The sequence below is a fragment of the Sapajus apella genome, unplaced genomic scaffold (genome assembly GCF_009761245.1).
Source record: "Sapajus apella isolate SASKATOON/1434 unplaced genomic scaffold, GSC_monkey_1.0 scaffold39, whole genome shotgun sequence".
Taxonomy (NCBI): Eukaryota; Metazoa; Chordata; class Mammalia; order Primates; family Cebidae; genus Sapajus; species Sapajus apella.
In genome coordinates this window covers 14,940,071-14,962,702 of record NW_022436979.1, presented here as the reverse complement: position 1 = coordinate 14,962,702, position 22,632 = coordinate 14,940,071, and the positions used below count along the sequence as shown (strand labels likewise).

The 22,632-nt window shown below is 37.3% G+C and overlaps 1 long non-coding RNA gene across 1 annotated transcript; it reads left to right on the top strand.

Annotated features, from left to right (window-relative positions):
* Positions 1–10,339: 10,339 nt before the first annotated feature.
* LOC116565225 lies at positions 10,340–22,336 on the top strand. Its single transcript, XR_004275337.1, has 3 exons — positions 10,340–10,755; positions 11,121–11,256; positions 21,986–22,336. It is a non-coding gene; the product is annotated as an uncharacterized LOC116565225 (long non-coding RNA).
* The last annotated feature ends 296 nt before the right edge of the window (positions 22,337–22,632 follow it).

Below are 22,632 nucleotides of genomic sequence, written 5' to 3'. Positions count from 1 at the left end.
ACCCAAATAGGTGAGCTCCACTTTCCAAAGGCACAGATGAGAGACTGAGAATGAATGGATGACCGAAGCCACAGGTCTCCATGGAAGGCCTGAGCAAGCTAGTCGTTCAGTGATCATTTTGACAGAACTGAATAAACTGCCTGGAATCCTTTGTCATCCATGACTGAGAAAGACAAGTTTTCTCTGCATTTTTTTTTCCTGACTGCATTCATACCGTTGTTTCTAAGGTTAGAGTTCAACGCAACCGGCCAGAGGTAAATGCCTATGTTTTCACAGAGATCAGAAATGTGTTCTACATGAACTTTTCTCTGTTTTGATGAGTTGATCAAGAGCGTGTATGAAAACAGAAACGACTTCCTTGCTGAGTCCAATGTTACATCCCCCTCAGCCTTCAGAAAACATCCCCTGTGTCCACCTGCCATTAGCATTACAACTGGGCCACTGTGGATATCAGTGGCCACTAAGGAGAATCGTGCTTAGAACAGCTGAAACCAGGTCTCTGTGGCAAGCAAGGCTAGTAAAACACTGTGAGGCCATGTGCCCCTTTCCTGACCTGGCACTTCATGGAGTAAACTGGCTGAAATTGTTAAAGCCATTTGAATCCCAACATTTAAAATCACAGATATAAAATTCGACTACTGTGAGTTAAGATCATAATTCAAGTTGAGTATGATCATAATTCAATGATCATATGCCATGCTTTCTGTGGGAGATAATACTTTCTATCTGCTGTAAGCCTTAAACTTCCTTGGCATCAATGCCACTATTTTATAAATTAGTATTTTCATTAAAATTTCCCTTCGAATTCCTGGAGTGCTGGAAATGGTATTAAACTTGGAGTTGCACCATCTGGATACCTAGTGCTGGCACTCAGTAACCTTGGATCAATCATTTAGCCTCTCTGGATCTTGGCTTATCGAATCGTGAGAGATTTAAACCACATGGTTTTAAATGTCCCTCCCATATATAATGTTTTATGAATCTGTAATCCTACTGTGTATAGAACAGCTCTAGCCATTTTATTGTGCAACTTTTCACCATCTTCTTGATTCATTTTCACATGAAAGATAGCCTTAAGAGTCAAAGATACTACTGAAGGGGGAATTAATACAATCGAGAATACAGAGAACAGGTCAAGACTGCATTTATAATTTGTTAGTTTTGGTACCATTCTTTAAAACAGTTAAACTCAGTAGATCAGTCAAGAAGGTTGTAGGCGGGCATAGTGGCTCACATCTATAATCCCAGCACTTTGGGAAGCTGAGGTGGGCAGATCACTTGAGGTCAAGAGTTGAAGATCAGCCTGGCCAACATGATGAAACCCTATCTCTACTAAAAATGCAAAAATTAGCTGGGCATGGTGCAGGTGCCTTTAATCCCAGCTACTCAGGAGGCTGAGGCAGGAGAATGGCTGGAATCAGGGAGGTGGAGGTTACAGTGAGCCGCCTAGATCAGGCCACTGTACTCCAGCCTGAGCCACCTAGATCAGGCCACTCTACTCCAGCCTCGGCAACAGAGAGAGACTCTGTCTCCAAAAAAAAAAAAAAAAAAGGATTGTAACCAAGCTTGCAAGAAAAAAAAAAATTAGGGAGACTTCAAGAGCAAAAACAAAAAGAGGGAAAAGCACACTTTATGAAATAGAAAGGAGGAAGAAAGTAATTAGGGAGAGCATTAAAAGAATGAGAAGACAATTTAAAGAAGGATTAGTAAAAATAAATTAATGTAATAAATAATGAAAATTATATTTCCAAATACTATGTTTTTCAGTTATAAATAAGAAGCCTCACAGTTGGAAAAACTAAATGCAATGTGGTCATTAGAAATAAGGAAAACAGAAGCATCATTCATTTTTGATTTGCCCTGAAAATGAAAGAAATCAAGCAGTAAAAGGCAGACAAAGAGGTAAAAAACTAGTTAGTCTTTCCATTAGTAAAATGTTCTTGGGAAAGCGATTATTTTTAATGTAAATGAAATGCAAATTCACACATTCCTTTTCCTCCCCAGTTTTTTTTAGGGTAAAGCCCAGGCAACAAGGAACACACTACTTATAATAGGTCTCAACAGTGAAATTGCCCTTTGTGGTAGTTTTATATTTCTGCCTTACCGTACAAGAAAGTTTATTATAGAATGTGACAAACGATAGTCCAACATCTAGAAACTGATTTGTAAATACTATTGGAGAAGGAGTAGGAAGATCTGAATTCCACCCTCAACCGTTGTTTAGTAATTGTACACCCTTTGGCAAATTACTATGAATTTTATGTTCTTTATGTATAAAACCTGTATTGCTTAATTCCTAGTATTGCTGTGACATTTAGGTGAGATATTTCTGCACTGCTCCAGATTTAAGAATTGGTTTTCAGAATGTTCAAAATGTAATGAGAGGGAGTCACGAGAGAGGGAGAAGCGTTGAAGACACTGAGGTCGAAGGAGCTTGGAGCTGAAATGAGCTTCCTGATAAGGCAACAAGGACTGAGACTTGGAGGACGAGATGGTGCTGCTCCTTTCCTTGGGGATGAAAAGCCTGGGGAAAAGGGAACAGAATAGACACAGAGACATCTGTGGATTTGGTAGAGACATTTTGTTTCCCTCAGAAGATAGCTATGTTTTGTAAGAGGCCAGCTATTGGCTGTGGGTGAGGCCAGACTAAGAAGGTAATAAGAGAGAATAGAAAGTGGGGTCCAAAATCACATAAAATTCAAATGAATGCCAATAAGATGGTTATTAAGTGTGGAGACAGTTTGAGACACATTTGAAATGCCAATAGAGTCACCTTTGAATTATTTCCTGGAATCTATCATTGATTGGTCACTGGAACTTGTAAAAGTGAAGTCAACACACACACATACAACTCCTTCCTTTTCAATCATAAAATGAGAACAATAGTAATTACTTTCTACTCCTTCTTTTTTTGGTGGGGGACTGGGTCTTGCTCTGTCACCCAGGCTGGAGTGCAGTGGTGCAGTCTCAGCTCACTGCAACCTCCGCTTTCCAGGTTCAAGCAATTCTCCTGTCTCAGCCTCCCAAATAGTTGGGACTACAGGCACCTGTCACCATGCCCGGCTAATTTTTGCATTTTTAGTAAATACAGGATTTCACCTTGCTGGTCAGGCTGGTCTCGAACTCCTGACCTCAGGTGATCCACCCACCTCAGCCTCCCAGATTGCTGGGATTACAGGCTTGAGTCACTGCACCTGGCCTCTACTTCTCATGTAATGTGATGCTTGAAGAAAATGGCTGAAAGCTATTTTCTTGTAAGATGAATAAAACAGTCCTGGAAATGTAAGCCTTTCAAAATTATATTAATACTCTTTTAAAACTAAGAGATTGCATCAGACTGGGAGTTGCAGAGGGGACTCAGGAAGACATTAATCTGAGACCAGCATCACCTGTGTGATAACATGCTTCCTAAGGTAAGATTTCCAGTAAGCCGGGGATGGCGAGGTAGATGCATGAAGGAATGGGATTTTTCAAAGCTGAGAATACTGTGAAATAATTCAAAAGGGCAAAACACGTAAGCGATGAAAAGTGATGCATTTAAATATCGTCAAGAGCTGTGCCCCATATGAGCATATAAGGAGCTATGCTAATCATTTGAGGTCTATTTGTGATTATTTTGTGCTCCTCCCTTATTGAGAAGTAATAAACAATCCTGAAAATAGGTTTTTAAACACATTTATTCTAAAGAATATTGACGATTGAAGATTTTCCTTGGCTATTTTCAAGGCTAATTCTCAGGGTTGTTTTGTTTTTGTTTTTTTAGTTTTTTTTTTTTTTTTTTTTTTTTTTTTTGCTTTTTGCTTTTGAGAAACCTGAAAAAGATGATCCTGCTTATAATCTAGCCCAAACCAAAATGATTGCATAATGTAGATTTGCCACAACTAACTCTGTCTCACATTGTAAATACAAGGAACTGAAGCTAACAGAGTTATAGCAAGGAGGCACATAGAATTTGGGAGAAACAGTTTACAGCTTCTCAAAGGCTGTTGGTACAATTCACTGTGAAATAACACTGCATAATTCATAACAAAAATGACCCTGAATAGTGACAGAAAAAAATAATAAACATGCCTAATGCTTAAAAAATTGCTGAAGACAGAAATAACCGCCGTAATAACTTGAAGATGATTTTGAACCAGCCTCTAATGGTAAACACGACAATCTCTCTGCTGTCACACAAATACTTCCTTACCATAGTAACATTTGAATGGAGCATACCTGTAAAATGTTTCCATTTTTAAAATGAAATAGAAATGTTTCTTTAACGCCCACATTTGGTCTTATTAAGCTACTAAGGAGAAAATACATTAGACAGTTTGGGACTAAGTTTTCTGTCAATGTGTTTATTCCTCTAAAATTCTGAAGGCCTGAATATTGAATATGATTAGAACTTCGATAGCAGTGCAAAACAATTCCAATGGTCCAAGTGAATGTAAATAAACAATTAAAGTATCTTAGAAAATTGCTTTCTGCCTCAGTTAAATAGGGTTTGCAGGATAGGCAGGATATCTTTAATAATACAGAGGCATCTTGAAAAATGTGCCATAATTCTTCATTGCTTTTCCTAAGAACAGATGGAAAGCTTTCGGGAAATTCTCCCTTCCCCTCCCCTCCCTTCCCCTCTCCCCCTCCTCCTTTCCTCTCCTTCATCTGTCTAGGTCTAGCTCTGTTGCCCAGGCTGGAATATAGTAGCACAATCAGAGCTCACTGCAGTGTGTAACTTCTGGGCTTCAATGATTCTCCTGCCTCAGCCTCCTGAGTAGCAGGGACTACAGGTGTGGGCCACCACCACCTGGCTAATTTTTTAAACTTTTTGTAGAGATGGGGTCTTGCTATGTTGCCCAGGGTGATCTCAAACTCCTGGTCTCAAGTAATCCTCCTACCTCGAACTCCCAAAGTGCTGGGATTGCAGGTGGGAATCACTGCACCTGACCCTGAAAAGGCCAATTTTCAATCTGAAATTATGGGATGAAAGGGATGACAATAATCAGGCCCACTTGCTAATAATATTCTGCTTGCTGGAGTCTATAATTTCTCTGGGAGGAGCAGGGCTCACATTTTCCCTACACTGTTGCTGTAGCAGTTTGAGTATCTTGAGGGGGCAACTGTTGAGAAAGCACCTATCAACTTGGAGGAAAAGAATTCCTTGTGGAGTTACCGCTTCATCTTTTAACTTGATTTAACTATCAAATGTTGCTTCAAGACCAAATAGTTTGTACAGTGAATGATTAACTTATCTTTTTCTCCAAAGGCTGATAAAGATAAAAATTAGGTTAAGAAAAGCAGGCATAAATTCATAGACAGATAAAAGATTGTTGACTGACATCTTAAACTTCTGATTTTACATTGTCTCTTACTAAACATTCCTTGGAAATATGCATGCCAGGTACTTAGAAACTGTGGCTCAATGGCCATAGTATCTAAGTTGCTATTTATTACTTAACTTATGCTATGCTATAACTGAAAGAGGTAACTCAGTTGTAGATAGAAATATACTTAAAAATCAAACAAAACATGCTCAACATATTACATTTTGAAAAGCAATACCAGAACAATTAATTAGCTCAAAAGAAGTCATAAGATTTTTCTGGATCACTCATCCAAGCTCCTCATTTATACACATAATCATCTAGATATGTAACATTCTAATAAACTAAATATTGCTGATTTGTATAAAATAATTCCTTTACAAATAATCATATCTTCAGCTAATACCTACCACAATTTTGTTATTGATTATAATGTAAAATGAAAAGAGATTATGCATTTTAGGGGGAAAAAAAAAGAACAAAGTATTCCTTTCCTCCAAGTGCTTGACTCTTTTTATAGCATCCCAAATTATAATCAACCTTCTTTCACGTCTGCCATGATTAGAAAATGTTTCTGGTCATCCTGGATCAAAGTAAGTGCATCAAAAACTTCATCAACGTTTACTGTGTTCCTACAGTGTGCCAGCTTCCAGCTTCCTGGTTTTTACCTGGGGTACCCAAGGTAGCTCCTGGGTTAGAGGCATATGGTAACAAAAAACTGAAACATGATAAAGGCTATAAAAGGGGATGGACACATGAATTCCACTTGTAGAGAGAGGAAGAGAGGAGGGCCCTGTGAATGCCGAAAGCACATTCCCCTGGAAAGAAGAAAAAGGCTACAAGGCATTGAGGTCACAACTAGGAAATTAGAATTAGCTAATATAGCTAAGCACATATTGACCTTATGCCTGTCATATATTTCTGGAAATATTTTTCTAATCTGTGGAATCATACATATACAATAAAGGTTTTAAAGAGTTTTAAGTAGATTTGCCAAAATTTACCTTCCTGTTGAGTTTGTCTAAGTCATAGGCAGTATTTTATTATCATAAACAATGTGGCAATAAACTTGTTTATCCATTTTTCCATTTTAAATTATTTCCTTATGATTCACTCTTGGAAGAGAATTAATACGTCAAAGGATGTAAATATTTTAATAGCTATTGATAAATATTTGGTATTGTTTCTGTAAACCATGCATGTTTAAATAACTCTCTCCCATCTAGTCTCTACATTATTTGAGACCTCTAATAGACTAGACTATTAATGCTTTTACATTAATGGACCAGAATGTAGTACATTGCTTCATACATGACAGATACCCAATAAGACTAAACAATCGTGGCTAACTGATAGTTTCCACCAACTATCCATTCTTTCCCCTTTTAAGAGCATGATTTGCATTTTACATAATGTAGCAAAAACCCATCTTGAAAGTGACTTCTTTTAGCCTCCCATGAAAACTATGCATAGCTACTGGTAGCTGTGAAATTAAATCCTGACGATTAGCATTACGCAGGATTTTCAGGGAAGCTCCTAAAGGAAGATGGCCTGGTTGGCATATTTCCCTATTGCACTTCCTAGGATCATCTTTCGTGCTGCGTGGACTGTAGAGGTGATAGCTAGAGCTCCAGTAGCCACCTTATGCAATGAGGTAATTCTGAAGATAGAATATGAGTACTAGGATAATGAAGCAAAAATGAGAAGGTGCTTAGATTCCTAACCACAGTTACACCACCTCCCCTTGAATTCCAGCCTCAGGGCTTATTTTATGTAAGAGAGGAATAAACATTTATTTTACTTACACTCATTTTATTTCTGAGGTTAATTTCTAACAGCTAAACTAGCTAATGATAAAATAATTTTGAATGAACTAAATAACTAGTCAAAAATGTCGAATAAAAATATAATATAGCATTTGACGTCAACCTTGAGTGTGTATATATATATATATATATATATATTTTAAATTTTAGAACTTAATCATTTTATAAATTAAAAATGCCAACTCATATGTTAAAAGTCACAGTCATTTTATTAGTAGGAATGTTCATTTTAGTACCGTATTTAATACATGGTGAAGAAACCATTCATCTCTTGGCAGCTTATTTTTTTGAATCTTAGAACTTTGTTAGGAGTTTTTATGAACACTTCATATGATATGAATGTACTGTGAAAAGTAAACCATGATATCACATCAATTTCTTCTCATGCGTTTTCATGCATATTTGGGAAATCTGTTGTTTTTCAACATTTTATATTTGTATATTTCCTTCTAATTTTCTTTGTAATTCTTCAGAGAAGATATATTCATCACCCCTACAGAGAACTGGCAAATATTCACATTTATTTACACTCATTTCCCTAAGATCACATTTTGAAATTTGAATCCACCTGAAATTGAATTTTGTCAATTGTTTCTCTGAATTATTTTCACTTAATTTTAAAGTGTCTTCATATATTAAATAGATCTTGAATCCTGGGTCTCATTAACAAATTTCTTAACTTGAATATATTTGAATTTCTCATCTGTAATATTGGGAAAAGTTTAAGGATAAACTGAGATTACACATGTCAAGTGCCAGCACTGTGCCTAGTTCATACCCTCTGGTTTCATACAGTCCCTTTCCTACCAACTGAGCATTTTAGTGCATTCATGAAAAATAAGTTGAAATCAGTTATATTAGCTAAACGTTACTTCAATTTGTTATTTCCGGATTGTTTCTAAAATTTCAAATAAGATTGGATTTCAAAACTTACATCTTTAATTTGTACTTTACTGAGGTGCATGTCATATAGTTTTTTGGTTTTCAAATCAAGCTATGTGTTCTTTATTTTTAGGGAGGGAAGCAGGTTTCACTACAGTCACAGTGGTACAAGAATGGAACAAATAAGTGCATAGTTAATTCTCTTCCTACTAGGTAAGCTTTCCCGCTGTTTTCCAAAATATTTGGATGTGATTTATGCCTATTCCTGGGAAATTGGCAAGGTTTGCTGGACTCTGAATTTAGTGGAAACATTTAACTGAAGAAAGCTTCTGAGAGGTAAAACATTCATTTTTTTTTGCATTTAGTTCCCAAATGGAGACAAATAGCTTAAAAGCAATATTAACCTCTATGTGCTTGGGCTATTTATCTTCATAAGGAATAGCCTGAAAACAAGAAAACAAAGCCCATAAAAATGATTTTATTTAATCACGCAAGTATATCTCACCAAAAATCTTTAGTTATTTCCTTAGGGCTTAATTCCAAGCTCAGTAACTCATGCACAAATTCTATGGATGTCAGGGGGAACTGCGGATGTGGAACTCTGTGCCAAATTTGGTTGTCATGGATGAATTAGTCAAAGAGGGCATTCGATCAATTTTTTAAAACACAAAGTACTCCCATTCTGTAATCCTTTTCCATCTTCCCAAATGTATTGACCTAATCCAGTAATAATTATTGAATCTCCATAATATACATCAAACCACGATTTCATGCATGCATCATAGAGTCACTGGCCTTAAAACATTTACCTTTCCACATAAATGTTAATAATCTTGCAGCAATATTTCATCCTAGCAAGAAGAGAGTTTTGTGGCATACCTTGTGACAAGGTCAATTTCACTTAAGGAAAAATGCTAACATTTTAAAAGTCAGCCATTAAATACGGGTTATTATTGCATTTTCCTTATCTTGTTACAGGAAAGTAATCTCATTTCACTAGTGTCCCAGTTATTTAAGTAGGTTAACAAATATTTATTCAAAGTCAAGATGTGTAAATGAAAAAATTTTTATCATCCTCTAGGTTCCAAAGAAATTGTGTTTAAGAAAATTTGCTTTTATAAATGTTTATCTAGATATTTTTAGCATGTAAAATTTTCCCTGTAAGATAAAATCTTCTTCAAATGGCATACAACTTCTTAGAATAAATACTGCTTCCCTCAGGGGCTAACCAAAGCTCTCTCTTTAGTGAGTAAACTTAAATTTCTTCTGTAACTTGAGCTGCAGATTGCAAATATTCAGAGAAACTGCCCTTGCAGCCTCAGAAGGGAGACTCTTAGTGACTCATTCACTTTGCCTGAAGTCATTTGCTATCCTTTTCCTCAAGTGCAGTGCAAGAAGCATCCACAGACACTGTGGGAGATTCGATTATCCTCAAATTGTAGTGAGCCATAACAATGTTTCGGAGACTTTTAAAAAGGAAGATTCCCAGGCTTTGCCCTCCCTCACCTTTAGTTACCTGGTCTGGTGTGGATGCTGCATTTTTACCAAGCCCTCCAGGTGGTTCTCATGCTATTCATTGACAGATCACATCCATGAACACTGGGAGCAAGAAAGTGAAAGCTAAGTTGGCAAGGAAGAGGGTGGTATGAATTACAAGGTCAAGACTGCTGTGTGCCAAGTACAGCTTGCATCAACTTGACAAATGCAGAGAACGTTTATTGTTAAGGGAGCCTACTAACAACACCTGGCTTCTAGAAGCCTCTCCATAATTGGGAATTAAACCAAATGCCACTATTTATCAACACTGCCTTGTTGTGCCAATATTACCACTCTGATATTAATAGTACCTGTTAGCTACTCATAGCACTGCTATTTATGACTACTCTGGGCTGATCTGTGTCAGCCTAGAAAATCTCCTGTGTTGAAGTTCTAACCCTCAAAACCTCAGAATGTAACCATACTTGGCAATAGTGTCTTTAAAGAGGTGATGCAGTTAAAAGGGGGTCATTAAGGTGGGCCCTAATCCAACATGACTCCCATCCTTATAAGGTTTATGCATTTTATAAAGTTTAGAAAGACTTTTCTGAGAGTAAAAAGGGAAGCTATTAATAATCATATCAGGATGTACCAGGATAACAGGCATATATGAAGACTGTCTTGGCCAACTGGGAACTACATTCACCCTACCTATAAGGCATATGGTTGTACTATAAATATCTACCTAGGTTCCACTTCATGGCATTTGGCCAGAGGAAGCAGAGCCCATCTGAAGATAAAATAAGGTAAAATAATACGGCCTTCATACTTCCTCCCTTCAACAGCATATTAGTTCATAATTATATTATTTTGCTGATATTTTTATTAATATCAAAATACATTTGGGGAATTTTCAGTAATGGCAGAGAGTAAAGTAGTGAGGCAAACCCTTTCACATCTCACCCTAGGAAATTTGGGTAACATTTCAACTGCTATTTAAAGGCCGTGGAAAGCATGCTGAAGTGGATGGATGTTGAAAAACTGCAACTGGAAAAGATAAGAATTGGGAGTTTAAACTGTTCTTGCCAAAGCACCCTTCCAGTCCCCAGGATTATTGGGTAGAAAACCACACACAGGCTTACTACCTTGGCTTGAGTTCATGTCAAAGAGAGTTCAGGGATGGAAAAGTATCTGGAAAGTATCTAAAACCAGGCAAAAGTCCATGAAGCTTTTCTCCCCCTTGAAAAGCTGTTATGGAAAGGGTAGGCATTTTGAATTTAGTTTTCTTAACCAAACATGCTTCCTACATGTAGCCTTTCTTAATTGGTTAAAAATGACAGAGAGAATGCAGTGTTGGAAAAGAAGCTGAAAGTTTAAGGGGGAGATTCTGGAAGTGAGAGGGAAAAAAAGAACAGATCCCTAAACCTGAATATGAACTCTGCCTAAACTTCGGGCAGCCTCTCAAACTCCATGTTTGCAGGGAAGACCTAACAGGGGCTGGGTAAGAAGTACAGGAGGCAGACTGACACCAGAGAGACATTTATCTCTGAAATACTTTGTTTCACTGGGAGAAATTTTGTGAGTTTGCTGCATTTTAAATGAAAGGCATTCCCTAATCTGTGTACAGCTCAGATGGCAGGAAACCAGGTTTCTTGGATTGAGGTGTCAGAAGACAGAATTGGAAATTGGAGGAGAAACGAAAACTTAGGAGGATTTTCCAAAGGCAGGGAATCCATTGAGAATGTGAATCACAAAATTTGAAGGTAAACTTTGCCCAAATGCTTGAATGATCACCAAACTCTACAGGCACAGGGAAGATTCACAGGGGACTAAACTGGATAAACAAACATGGTTTAAAATTTGAGCCCAGAGAAGTTAACTGCCTGTTTAAAACTAAATACTTAGACAAGCATCCTTTGTTGGTATGGCGAATGCACAGCCCATAATGAAACAAACACGAGGAAATGGGGATGGCCAGTGTGTGCCCCCCGAGGATAGCCCGGGATGAGATACCCTGCCCTCCCTGTCTTGCCTCTAAGTGCACTGTCTCTGGAGCAAAACACCTGCTTCACAATTTACCAGCTGTTTGAACTTTAGGAAACTGCTTAACTTCTGTGCTCTGCCTTTTCATCTCTGAAAGGGTAATAACAGTACTTCCTGTTTGGGGCATTTGTGGGGATTAAACGAGTTAATACACATCAGGCATTTTTAAACAAAGTGCATCATGTTAGGTATTATGACAATTACGGTATTATTGAGGATGACGACAGTACAGTCCTTCAGCACTTACATGCCATCCCAGGGTTAAGGAAGAATGGTTGTAGGGAACGATCTTGAATTTATTAAAAACATTCTGAATTGGCTTTGATTATGCTAAATTGCAAAGTAACAGAATAGCAGCACAAAACGTAGTTACATGGAAAAAAATTATATTTATCCTTGTACCGCTATATTTGTTTGTTCTCATGTTGCTAATAAAGACATACCCTAGGCTGGGTAATTTATAAAGGAAAGAGTTTTAGTTGACTCACAGTTCCACAGGGCTGGGGAGGCCTTGGGAAACTTACGGTCATGGCAGAAGGGGAAGCAAACACGTCCTTCTTCACATGGTGGAATGAAGGAGAAGAATGAGAGCCACAGAAGGGGGAAGACCCTTGTAAAACCATCATACCTACTGAGGCTAACTCACTGTGATGAGAACAAAGTAGGGGAAACCAGCCCTATGATTCAATTATCTCTACCTAGTCCCTCTCATGACACGTGTGGATTGTGGGAACTACAACTCAAGATGAGATTTGGGTGGAGATATAGCCAAACCATTTCAACAGCTGAATTAGATTTGTACTTACTGCTTACACACCCATATATATGCATGCTTGCACACACACTCATGTGTGCTGTTAGCTCACACAGGGTATACCGGATATCTTGCTTTTTTGGTCTATTTTATAAGTAGTTTAATTATAATTTTGGCTCTTTTAATCCAAAAATTCAGGAAGTGATTTTAAAATCTCTAACTTTTAAGCCTTTTTCTTTTCTTTTTATAAAAATAAATTTCTAATATTAGTGAATTCTGCTCAGGGAATACAGTTGACAAAGCACGTGAAAATAGTTTCAGTTCCACTTAGTTATTATACGGTTAAACTTCTCATACAATTTTTAATTTTTTTCTTCCTTGTTCAGTTATGCACTCAAATTTTTGCTGCTACTTCCTTTGGATATCTTGCCTGTTAAACATAGGGATAAAGTGATGAATAAAACTCAATTTCTCTTCTTAAAGATCTCATAGAGCACTAGAGATAAAGACAGACACCTTTTAAAGTAGAAATCATAGCAACATTTGATTCAGGCAGAGGGGTCGAGTAATAACATTAAATGCAGAGACATCAGTTGAAGAATTGCAAAGGTGCATACACCAGGGCTTCCGAAAAGAGGTGCTGCTCAAGCAGCATCTTAAAGAGTGGGAAGTCATTTTCTAACAGATAGTGGAGAAAGAAATTCTAGGAACAATGAAGAATATGTATCAGGTTAGAGTAGCATAAAGAATAAGGGAAATCCAGGGTATTAGAAGTCATTTCAAATTTTGAAGCATGGTGGAAGTAAGAAGATGAAATCTGATGGGAAACAGCTTCAGATTGTATTGTGATTTAGTTCATATGCAGCGAGAGCTTGAAATAAGGCCCTAAGGTGCACATTGAGAAAAAGGAATAGAGTGTCAGCATACCTGCAAGAGGACTGGGGGACTGGTTTGCAGTGCCAGGGTAGAGAACACAGTGTGGAAGAGTATGTGAAGCCTTGGGAAGGACAGGCATTTGGAGGGTCCCAGGCTTCCTCTGATTTCTGGTCCCGGTGGATCATGACTTTATCAATAGAGGTGACTTTTTATTTAATGAGAGAGTATAAACTGAGAAGGAGAAGGATAAATCGGTTCCTGTACACACGGACTTCAAACTCCTTGTGGGATATCTCCATGGTGCTGTCAGTTGGGAGGCTAGGAATATGACTTTGGAATTCCAGGTTTGAATTCTGGGCTGGTAACCTGTGCTTGGAAAAGACTGAAATTCTGCCAGTGCATTTATGTACAGTGAGATAATCGGAGCCAGAGAGCAAAAGACAGAGGTCTAGGAGGCTGACTCATTTAAGGAATGAACAAAGAAGAGGGATTTGGTAAGCCTAACTGTATAAGTTAGGGTTGCCCAGAGAAACAGACCAATAGGCTGTATATACACAGACACATACAGTCATGTGTCCCTTAACAACAGGGATACATTCTGAGAAATAAGTCACTGAGGTTAGAGTACAATGGCACAATCACAGTTCACTGTAGCCTTGAATTCTTGGGCTCAAGCAATCTTCCTGCCTCCATCTCCCAAGTAGCTGGGACTACTCTTTGTGTACACCACCACATTCAAACACTTAAAAATTTTTCTTTTGTAGAGACAGGATCTCACTATGTTGCTCAGGCAGGTCTTGAACTCCTGGCCTCAAGCAATCCTCTTTTCTTCATCTCCCAAACTTTTGGGATTACGAGCATGAGCCACTGCTCCCAGCCCTATTTCTTTACATACTTATTCTATAAGCATTTTTCTATTACTCAATTTTTTAATATTATTTTTTACTTTTAAATTTTCTTTGTTAAAAATGAGGACACAAACACACACATTAGCCTAGTCCTACACAGGGCCAGGATAATCAATACCACTGTCTTCCACCTCCACATCTTACCCCCCTGGAAGGTTTTCAGGGCCAACAACCAGCACGGAGCTGTCATCTCCTATGATTCCAATGCCACTTTCTAGATACCTCCTGAAGGACCCACCTGAGGCTGGTTTACAGTTAACTATGTTTCTAATAAGTAGAAAGAGTATGCTCTAAAATAACAATACAAAGTAAAGCATAGTAAATACATAAAGCAGTAACATAGCCCATTATTATCATGATCAAGTATTACTTAGTGTACATAATGGTATATGCTCTACTTCTATAAGACTGGCAGTGAAGTGGGTTTGTTTACGCAAAAATCACCAAACGTGAGGAAAGTGTTGCCCTACCCTGTTAAGATGCCTACCACATCACTGACTAGGCAATAGGAGTTTCTCAGCTTTATGATCACCTAATGGGACCACCGTCATCTACATAGTCTGTCATTGACCAAAACATCATCATGTGGCACATAGCTGTGTATATACGTATGCATATACACACATGCAGACACACGCAGACACACACACACACACACACACACACAGAGGTTTACTTTAAGAAATTGGTTCATATGATTTTTGAAGTCTGGCAAGTCCAAAATCTAGAGTGCAGATCCAGAGAAGAGTTGCTGCTGGAGTCCAAATGCAGTCTCCTGGAAGAATTGTCTTCCCCTTGGGAGAGATCAGTCCTTTATCTACTGAGGTTTTTAACTAATCGGATGAGGCCCACACACATTATGGACAGTAATTTGCTTTCATATTATTTTTTAAACCTTCCTAGAAACATCTAGAAGCATGTTTCAGCAAACACTGAAGACCACAGCCCAACCAAGTTGATGCATAAAATTAACTATAACAGAAACTGAGAAGAATTCAATAATGAAGACAGAGAAATTGGGAGAGAGAGGTTTCACCAAGCTAAGAGAGGAAAGGATGTCAAGAAAAAAACCAAGTGGTCCAGAGATATTATGTAAGCTGTGAACCAAAAATATGCTACTGGACAAAGCAACAGGAAGTCATCCTGGTGGAATAAGTTTTTGGTTTCACAGAAGCTAGAAAGGCTGTTGAGAAGCTATAGGGGAGAACTTTGGAGACACTGTATGCTAATTATACCCACTAGAAATTGAGCTTTTGCACAGGAGAAGAGGTACACAGCGATGGCCAAAGGGCAAATAGGGCGATGAGGATCTGCTTTCTGCTATGAGACTTGGAAGGAAATAAAATAAACCTGCTAAGATTAACACCTTGGCTGATGATAGTAAAAGTGACTACAGCTCAACAAGTTAACACTCTAGGTGTAATTGCAATTTAATAGGTGTTCATAGAAACATGATACTCTCATCCTGAAGAGTGATTCTCTAATAGCAAAATTTCAGTGGAAATTGCAGGGACAGGGGCTATTTGGAATGCCTATTGATTTCATGTCAATAGAACAAAGCCACACAGTTAGCTGCCACATCTGCAAGGCAGGTGGGGTGAGAGATAGCCATAAAGCATACACAAGATTTTGTATTTTTTTTTTTACCATTTTCTTAAATTATTTTTCATTACTGGTTAATACTTTATTCTGTAAAAAATGTATATTTTAATATTCATAAGCAAATTCTTTTATTCAAAGTAATATTCTCATTTGTTTTGCATCTTCTTATAACTAACCTTTTCAGAAGGTCAACACAAGGTAGAGGGGAGAAGGTAGGAATAAAAAGCTTTAATGACTGGGAAAAAACATTGTCACGGGCAAGATCAAGTCTTAGCTTTTAATATTCAGGCCAGGCTTTCTTTTACAAAATCTATTCCAGTCTAAGATAAAAAATATACACCATGGATACACAATACCCACAAAAGTCTATCTCTTTCTTATGATGGCCAATTATTCTGATTTATATCACAGAGTAAATCATATGATCTATACATTGTTTTAAATTTCTTTGAAAGCCTTAACACCACTAAAAGGGGAAAAGTCTACAGTTTGAGACCCAGATCTTCATGCCATTAATAAATACAAAGTAGAAAATGTCTTCCATCCTATGATCTCATACAGATTACAACACATTTTTGGTCGTTGCCACAGAACATAAACTTTGAAATGCTAGAAAAAGCACATCTAATTTGAAGCAGGGAAGTAATCTCACTTGTTCCACTTGAGTTGGGCAACCAGGTGCTTGGCAGCATTTAAAGAACCTCCATTCAGTATAATGGGTTGGGGTCACATCATCTAATGTATCTCATTATATTGAGCGAATATAATTATTTCAGTGACTTGTTTTCAACTTAAGAATGAGAACTTTCAATGTATTAAGGAAACTGGTATCAGTTTGTTTTCAGTATCTGATAAAATATCAGTTTATGAGATTTTATTTTTTGAAAGACTTGGATTTGGAATAGAATTAGAAATAAGATCCTATATCAAATAATTTATTACCAAAGTCTTCTGACATAGAGATTTGAGCAGAAGTGTGGGTTTTAGTGTTTTAGACTTCCTCGTCTCTTCTGGGGCCTGGAGCATCTAAGAGCAGTTTATTCTTGGTATGGGTTAGTGAGGTCAATAGTCAAGGCCTAACTTTGCCTTCTCTAATAGGTAGAGTAGCTGTAAAGAACATTAATAGTTGTATAAACAGGGAGGACTTTGCCTGTGAGATTTTGTTTCCTCTTTATAACAGTCCCATGCATTGGGGACATCTAAGTTTGAACTGTGTGAAATGGTTGCTTTGTAGGTTGAAAGTTGTAGAATATTAGCAATTTTTGTGGTTCAGATTGAAAGTATTCTCCCATTAACAAAGAAACTGGGACTCACAGAGTTAAATAATTTACTCAAGTTCAAATCACTAGCATAGTGCACAGTACCATAACAAATTGTGTTTTTTTTCACTTTCTCAGGAAAATTAGCTACCAAATATCAGACTTCCAGAAAATTTGGAGATCCAAATGTCTCAAAATCTGCAGATACACATTATTTCTATTCTATGCTTAAAAGTAGCTCGACCAGGTATGTCAAAAGGACACAGGAACCTGAGAGAGCCCTTATGGCCCAAAGCTTGAACAACCTGAGCAACAAAATCCATAAGGTACCATCGGATTACAACGCAAAGTATAAAATACATGTCCATTAGTACAAAATGGTCTTAATAAATGATTGAATAAATAATAGAGGGTGGAAAATTGACACATATCCTGTGTAGAATGTCAATTTATGTAGACACTCTGCCCCTCAAGGAAGTGAATAATGCCCCACTCCTTAAGTGAGGGCTGTGCATAGTGATTTTCTTTAACCTTGCAGTGGAAAAGCCTGACAAACACTACCTGAAGTCAGATGATCAAGGTTAGTCAATGGTGATAAGTCATGCTGATAGCATATACCCTTAATATGATGTGATGAGCGTGGCACTTTATCTCTGTGATCTTCACACAAACTCATAACCCCAGTCTAATCATGAGAAAAACAGCAGACAAACTTCTACTGAAGGATATTCTGCAAAATACCTGACGAATACTCCTTAAAACTGTGAAGGCCATCAAAACAAGCAAAGTCTGAGAAACTCAGAGCAAAGAGGCACCTGAGGAGACCTAACAATGAGCTGTAGTGTGGTATTGTGGACAGGAAGGATGCCCAAGATCATATGTTATTATTAACTACAGTCCATACTTTATTTAGACTTTTCTGGTTTTTAACCTAATGCCTTATGACAGAAACAGGGCATTACGTTAAGAACCAGAAAAGTGTGAAGAAAGTATGGACTATAGTTAATAATAATGTATCATACTGGGCATAAATGTCACCAATGAACCACATTAATGAAAAATGCTAATAATAGGGGAACTCGGTATGGGGGTATGGGAGTTTTCTGTACTATCTTTGCAACTTTTCTACGAAGCTAAGTCTATTCTAAAAATTTAAAATATTAATTAAAAAAGTAAAAAGCAGACAATCATTACAGCATATCAGCTTAGTACATATATTCAAATACATCATGATCATGAAAATATATGCAATTTGGTACATGTTTCCTGTTAATGAGAGACAATGTGCTTATATATTTTTAATAGTAATCAGAAACAATTATTTTAAGGATTCAAACAAAATGAGAAAAGCTCATTCTGAATAAAATATGTTTTTAGGCATGTATATTTGTTATAGAAGTTAGGTTTGGTGACTCACACTGATGTGAATTTTTAAAAATCACTGGTAAAAGTCACTGATATATGCAGGTATTTTAAAAGAGCATAAAGATTGATTAAACCATTAGCAATATACAAGTGCTTTATTATATCATAAACTATGGAGTATAAAAATATCTATTCATAATATGAATTCCTCAGAGAATTCTTCCTTAGTTCTACGCTTACTCTCCTGATCTAGCCACAGGTCGTTCAGAGGAACCTGTTAGACAATACGAGGAGTGAAAAGATATTCCCTTCAGAGTGACATGGAAAAGTGCTGGGCTATTAACAGAGTCAAAATTATTACATCTTACTTAAAGAATTGGACTATTTTCTACTTAAATTTAAATTAGCCATTTCAAAAACTGAAATAATGCAAAAATTGAAATAGTGCAAAAACTGAAATAATGTTACAGTGTTCTGGATACAAGCATTTATAAAGACCTCAACTTCTTTTTTAGATAATGATATTCAAAGTTTATTTGCTCACTGTAAAAAATTCTAATGCCCTCACAGTCCAGCACAGGAATAAAACAAGAGTCTAGTCCCATGGTTCTTTTTTTCAGTGTTTCTGTTTCCTATATTGTACTTGAAATGCTTTTCAGATTGTTTAATGAATTTAGACTTAGAAAATAAATTGAATACTTTCAACAACTCCACAAGGTACACTTGAGAACATAAGATGTCTTCAGAAACCTCCAAAGTAATCAGAATGGCCAGTAAGACTTCCTGAAAACTCAGATGAAGCTTGATTATATATAAAACTATTTGATATAGAAATTCTTAAAATTTATCAAATAATGTTGCTGAAGAATGCCATGTATTACATTGCTAATATTCCTCTGCTTAAAAAAAATCCAGGAGGCACTTACCTCAAATGCAACACATTCCCCTTTATGTAACATCTTTAGAATGTAGTCATTTCATATCATCTATCACCTCTGTCACAATTTTCTTAAGATTTCTAACCTCTCAGACTTACTTCTCTTATTACAGACCACATGATTTATGAGTACTGAGAGTTACAGAGACAGCTGTGAGATTAGCATTGTAACCTATCCCAGATCACCTCAGAAACCGCTTCTTCTGAAATGTACTGTCACATTCAAATGAAATTACAACATATTTTTGGGGCAATTCTGGCATGTGCTTTTAAACTTACTCGCTCAGTTGTAAGGAAAAATAGAAAAAATCTTGCTACATTTATTTGCTTTGACTTTTTATAAAAATAATGTGGAGGTTTAATCAAAGATTTATTGTAAGATAGAATTTCACTTATCTAACATCTTACATATTTTCTATATGTATGTGTATAAACACTTAGAGAAGTCATTAAGAAACAAATGACTGATTTTAATATTCCATTGAAAATACATTAGAATCCAGCCTTTTGTTAATGATTGTGTGCTACAAGAATGTTTTAAACTTCAAGGGAATGATGAAGTGTAACAGTACATTTTGATTTGATATTAAGTGCTAAGTACCTGAGGAGAAAACTATGAGAATGTGTTGCTTAAAAAAATTTATAGGGTGATATTTGGGGAATGGAAATATAATAGATTTATAGCAACACCTTATAGTATTTTCTTTTTTCTAAATGCTCACAACAGATACCAAGGTGTGCAAATTGCTTATTATTCCTGAGCTTTTCTGGTGGAAACCTAAAATAGAACAGTTGGCTCCATCAGAAATAGCTCTGATCCTTCTAGAAGAGAGAGATGCTGGAGTCCAGGTGAGGAGTGTACTGAAGATGAAGAGTAGCCTGATTGAATTAATAGCTGTTGCCTACAAGCCTTAGCCACCCTCCAAACTACCATATGTGTCTTTGCTACTCAAAGTGTGGTCCACAGACTAGTGGCAACAGCAGCAGCACCCTCCAGGATCTTGGGAAAAACAGAAAATCTTGGTCAGGTATGGTGGCTCATGCCTGTAATCCCAGCACTTTGGAAGGCCAAGGTGGGTAGATCACGAGGTCAGGAGTTTGAGACCAGCCTGACCAACACAGTGAAACGCTGTCTCTACTAAAAATACAAAAATTAGCCAGGTGTGGTGGCGCTTGCCTGTAATCCCAGCTACGCAGGACGCTGAGGCAGGAGAATCACTTGATCATGGGAAGAGGAGGTTGCAATGAGCCAAGATTGCACCACTGCACTCCGGCCTGGGTGACAAGAGCAAGACTCAGTCTCAAACAAAACAAAAAACAAAACCCCAACAAATCTCAGGCACAAGCCCAGCAAGATTCCCAAGTGCTTCATACTCGCATTGAAATTTGAGGAGGACTGACCTGTACCGATCCTGGTTATTCTCCCTGCCTACATATTGGAATTAACTTTGGACATTTAAAAAATATTGGTGTCCAGGCCTCACGCTAAGACGATGATGGAAGTTCAGAGAGTTTAAGTGAATTTCTCAACATCACACAGCCAGCTCCAAACACGCCCAAGAGCCCAGGCTTTCTAACTTATGCCTTACCTATAGTTATCCCCCATTAAATGTTAGGAAGTTCAGATTTCTCTGAAGATTTTACAATTCTCATCTTTCACTGCATAAAGGGTTTGGGAGTTTGTCTGCTATTAACTGGTAACATCAATTTTGAATTATTTTCTAAGAGCCATATCATGGTTGTACCTGATGCAAAATAGATTGGTTTTACTTCACTCCAATATAACCTGCACTTTTAATCATGAATTATGAATAAATATCATTTTTACATTAAGGATATTAAAAATCACAATATATTCTGCAGCAAAGCCCACAATGATTAAATACAATAAAGCACTGAAAAGACAATGATTGTGATTGCTGAAAAAAATGAATCTTATGTGTCACCCTGACTGGGCTGCCGGATGGCCACATAGCTGCTCTGTGAGGGCATTTCTGGAAGAGGTTAGCATTTGAATTAGTAGAGGAGTAAAGAAGGTTTCCCCTCATCAATGTGATGGGCAGCGCGCCATCCACAGAGGGTCTAAACAGAACAAAAAGGCTGAGGAAGTGCAAGTTCTTTCTCTCTCCTTGAGCAGGGTCATTCATCTCTCTTGTGGGATATCAGAGCTCCCAATTCTTGGGCCTTTTGGGTACCTACTACAGCTCTCAACCAGACTGAATTACGCCATTGGTTTTACTTGTTCTTCAGTTTGCAGACGGCATACTGTGGGACTCCTCAGACCCCATAATCACGCAAACCTATTTCCATAATAAACCTCTCAAATCAATCTCTCTTTCCCTGTGTTTCCCCCGAGACCCTGTGTCTGTGTGTGTATGTGTGTGTGTGTATGTGTATACGTATGTATGTATATCCATTTATTTAGTTTCACTGGAGAACACTAATACAAAAACCAAATTAACAAAAAATCAGTTCAGAAGGTTGAAGTCTACTCTTTTATTATATGCTTAACTACCCAGAACAAGCATCAAGCAGTGCTGATTTGTTTAACTTTGTGACAGTGGTAGGGATGGGGGACTAGATTTGCTCTAAAATCAACTAGTTTCTGTTGGGTTTTTATGCCCATATTAATTGTCTGTGTTCTTATATGCAGAATGTGGTAGTGTAGATGCATAGTTCTTATCTGTTGACATTTGCTTTAAACATATCCAGCTTAACCATATGGTTTATTGTGCTCTTTCCTCCCAGTTTTACATACATTATAATGCATCACATCTGGAGTGACATGGGGAGAGAAAACTATGTGAGCTCAACAGCTATTGACTGTCTTGACCTCAAACATTTTCCATTGCTACCTACTTTTCTCGAGAGTGGATCTATTCACAAAAACTAAGGCTGGCTGGATGGAGGATTAGAGGCTGCTTCCTTTTTCTTGCCACTAAGGTCTGAACCAGCTGAGTGTCCCTTTGATATCACTGTAATCCATCTTATTTAAGGTGGAGCATTTGATTTCTTCACCACCAGGCCTCCCTTCCACTTCAGGAAATAATCCTCTTTCAATCTCCTGCTCATTGAAATAAAAATACCATCTCATATTAATACCATCTTTCCTGAAGAAGCTCAAATCATTTTTCAGATATTTCTCTAATCCTCACAGCATTCCTATAAGGTAGGTAATGTCCATACAACAACTCTTCTCTACCAAGTCAGAATGATTATGCAAGGGTATTAGGTGCCCATGGGTATTAGTGACTTTCATTTCCCCTAAAAATACATTTACTGGGGATTGAAGCAGTGAATTTATTTCATATATATATATATATATATTTGGGCTTAAGGATAAAAATTTGACTTGGAATAATGACTGTGTTGTCCACAGTATTTTGACATTGATA